The following is a 3,830-nucleotide window of genomic DNA, read 5'->3' on the forward strand; positions in this document are numbered from 1 at the left end:
TTTCATGACAGTTATCGGCCTCTGAAACGGTACAGTAGACGTACAAATCAGCCTTAGGGTCTAACAGGAAGGACTGGGTCCAACAGGAAGGACTGGGTCGAACAGGAAGGACTGGGTCTAACAGGAAGGACTGGGTCTAACAGGAAGGACTGGGTCCAACAGGAAGGACTGGGTCCAACAGGAAGGACTGTGTCTAACAGGAAGGACTGTGTCTAACAGGAAGGACTGGGTCGAACAGGAAGGACTGGGTCCAACAGGAAGGACTGGGTCGAACAGGAAGGACTGGGTCCAACAGGAAGGACTGGGTCTAACAGGAAGGACTGGGTCGAACAGGAAGGACTGGGTCTAACAAGAAGGACTGGGTCCAACAGGAAGGACTGGGTCGAACAGGAAGGACTGGGTCTAACAGGAAGGACTGGGTCTAACAGGAAGGACAGGGTCTAACAGGAAGGACAGGGTCTAACAGGAAGGACTGGGTCTAACAGGAAGGACTGGGTCTAACAGGAAGGACTGGGTCGAACAGGAAGGACTGGGTCTAACAGGAAGGACTGGGTCTAACAGGAAGGACTGGGTCTAACAGGAAGGACTGGGTCCAACAGGAAGGACTGGGTCTAACAGGAAGGACTGGGTCCAACAGGAAGGACTGGGTCGAACAGGAAGGACTGGGTCGAACAGGAAGGACTGGGTCCAACAGGAAGGACTGGGTCCAACAGGAAGGACTGTGTCTAACAGGAAGGACTGGGTCGAACAGGAAGGACTGGGTCCAACAGGAAGGACTGGGTCCAACAGGAAGGACTGTGTCTAACAGGAAGGACTGGGTCCAACAGGAAGGACTGGGTCCAACAGGAAGGACTGGGTCTAACAGGAAGGACAGGGTCTAACAGGAAGGACTGGGTCTAACAGGAAGGACAGGGTCTAACAGGAAGGACTGGGTCTAACAGGAAGGACTGGGTCCAACAGGAAGGACTGGGTCTAACAAGAAGGACTGGGTCCAACAGGAAGGACTGGGTCCAACAGGAAGGACTGGGTCCAACAGGAAGGACTGGGTCTAACAGGAAGGACTGTGTCTAACAGGAAGGACTGGGTCCAACAGGAAGGACTGGGTCCAACAGGAAGGACTGGGTCGAACAGGAAGGACTGGGTCGAACAGGAAGGACTGGGTCCAACAGGAAGGACTGGGTCCAACAGGAAGGACTGGGTCCAACAGGAAGGACTGGGTCCAACAGGAAGAACTGGGTCGAACAGGAAGGACTGGGTCTAACAGGAAGGACTGGGTCCAACAGGAAGGACTGGGTCTAACAGGAAGGACTGGGTCTAACAGGAAGGACTGGGTCCAACAGGAAGGACTGGGTCCAACAGGAAGGACTGGGTCTAACAGGAAGGACTGTGTCTAACAGGAAGGACTGGGTCTAACAGGAAGGACTGGGTCCAACAGGAAGGACTGGGTCTAACAGGAAGGACTGTGTCTAACAGGAAGGACTGGGTCTAACAGGAAGGACTGGGTCTAACAGGAAGGACTGGGTCCAACAGGAAGGACTGGGTCTAACAGGAAGGACTGGGTCCAACAGGAAGGACTGGGTCCAACAGGAAGGACTGGGTCCAACAGGAAGGACTGGGTCTAACAGGAAGGACTGGGTCTAACAGGAAGGACAGGGTCTAACAGGAAGGACTGGGTCCAACAGGAAGGACTGGGTCCAACAGGAAGGACTGGGTCCAACAGGAAGGACTGGGTCGAACAGGAAGGACTGGGTCTAACAGGAAGGACAGGGTCTAACAGGAAGGACTGGGTCCAACAGGAAGGACTGGGTCCAACAGGAAGGACTGGGTCGAACAGGAAGGACTGGGTCGAACAGGAAGGACTGGGTCGAACAGGAAGGACTGGGTCCAACAGGAAGGACTGGGTCCAACAGGAAGGACTGGGTCTAACAGGAAGGACTGGGTCTAACAGGAAGGACAGGGTCCAACAGGAAGGACTGGGTCGAACAGGAAGGACTGGGTCCAACAGGAAGGACTGGGTCCAACAGGAAGGACTGGGTCGAACAGGAAGGACTGGGTCGAACAGGAAGGACTGGGTCGAACAGGAAGGACTGGGTCGAACAGGAAGGACTGGGTCGAACAGGAAGGACTGGGTCTAACAGGAAGGACTGGGTCCAACAGGAAGGACTGGGTCGAACAGGAAGGACTGGGTCCAACAGGAAGGACTGGGTCTAACAGGAAGGACTGGGTCCAACAGGAAGGACTGGGTCCAACAGGAAGGACTGGGTCGAACAGGAAGGACTGGGTCTAACAGGAAGGACTGGGTCTAACAGGAAGGACTGGGTCTAACAGGAAGGACTGGGTCCAACAGGAAGGACTGGGTCCAACAGGAAGGACTGGGTCCAACAGGAAGGACTGGGTCCAACAGGAAGGACTGGGTCCAACAGGAAGGACTGGGTCCAACAGGAAGGACTGGGTCTAACAGGAAGGACTGGGTCTAACAGGAAGGACTGGGTCTAACAGGAAGGACTGGGTCTAACAGGAAGGACTGGGTCTAACAGGAAGGACTGGGTCCAACAGGAAGGACTGGGTCCAACAGGAAGGACTGGGTCCAACAGGAAGGACTGGGTCGAACAGGAAGGACTGGGTCGAACAGGAAGGACTGGGTCTAACAGGAAGGACTGGGTCTAACAGGAAGGACTGGGTCGAACAGGAAGGACTGGGTCTAACAGGAAGGACAGGGTCTAACAGGAAGGACAGGGTCTAACAGGAAGGACTGGGTCCAACAGGAAGGACTGGGTCGAACAGGAAGGACTGGGTCCAACAGGAAGGACTGGGTCCAACAGGAAGGACTGGGTCCAACAGGAAGGACTGGGTCCAACAGGAAGGACTGGGTCTAACAGGAAGGACTGGGTCTAACAGGAAGGACAGGGTCTAACAGGAAGGACTGGGTCTAACAGGAAGGACTGGGTCTAACAGGAAGGACTGGGTCCAACAGGAAGGACTGGGTCGAACAGGAAGGACTGGGTCGAACAGGAAGGACTGGGTCGAACAGGAAGGACTGGGTCCAACAGGAAGGACTGGGTCCAACAGGAAGGACTGGGTCCAACAGGAAGGACTGGGTCGAACAGGAAGGACTGGGTCGAACAGGAAGGACTGGGTCCAACAGGAAGGACTGGGTCCAACAGGAAGGACTGGGTCGAACAGGAAGGACTGGGTCCAACAGGAAGGACTGGGTCCAACAGGAAGGACAGGGTCTAACAGGAAGGACAGGGTCTAACAGGAAGGACTGGGTCTAACAGGAAGGACTGGGTCGAACAGGAAGGACTGGGTCTAACAGGAAGGACTGGGTCGAACAGGAAGGACTGGGTCGAACAGGAAGGACTGGGTCGAACAGGAAGGACTGGGTCGAACAGGAAGGACTGGGTCGAACAGGAAGGACTGGGTCCAACAGGAAGGACTGGGTCGAACAGGAAGGACTGGGTCGAACAGGAAGGACTGGGTCGAACAGGAAGGACTGGGTCGAACAGGAAGGACTGGGTCCAACAGGAAGGACTGGGTCCAACAGGAAGGACTGGGTCGAACAGGAAGGACTGGGTCCAACAGGAAGGACTGGGTCCAACAGGAAGGACTGGGTCGAACAGGAAGGACTGGGTCTAACAGGAAGGACTGGGTCTAACAGGAAGGACTGGGTCCAACAGGAAGGACTGGGTCTAACAGGAAGGACTGGGTCCAACAGGAAGGACTGGGTCTAACAGGAAGGACTGGGTCCAACAGGAAGGACAGGGTCTAACAGGAAGGACTGGGTCTAACAGGAAGGACTGGGTCGAACAGGAAGGACTGGGTCTAACAGG

The sequence above is a fragment of the Salmo salar genome, chromosome ssa17 (genome assembly GCF_905237065.1).
Source record: "Salmo salar chromosome ssa17, Ssal_v3.1, whole genome shotgun sequence".
Taxonomy (NCBI): Eukaryota; Metazoa; Chordata; class Actinopteri; order Salmoniformes; family Salmonidae; genus Salmo; species Salmo salar.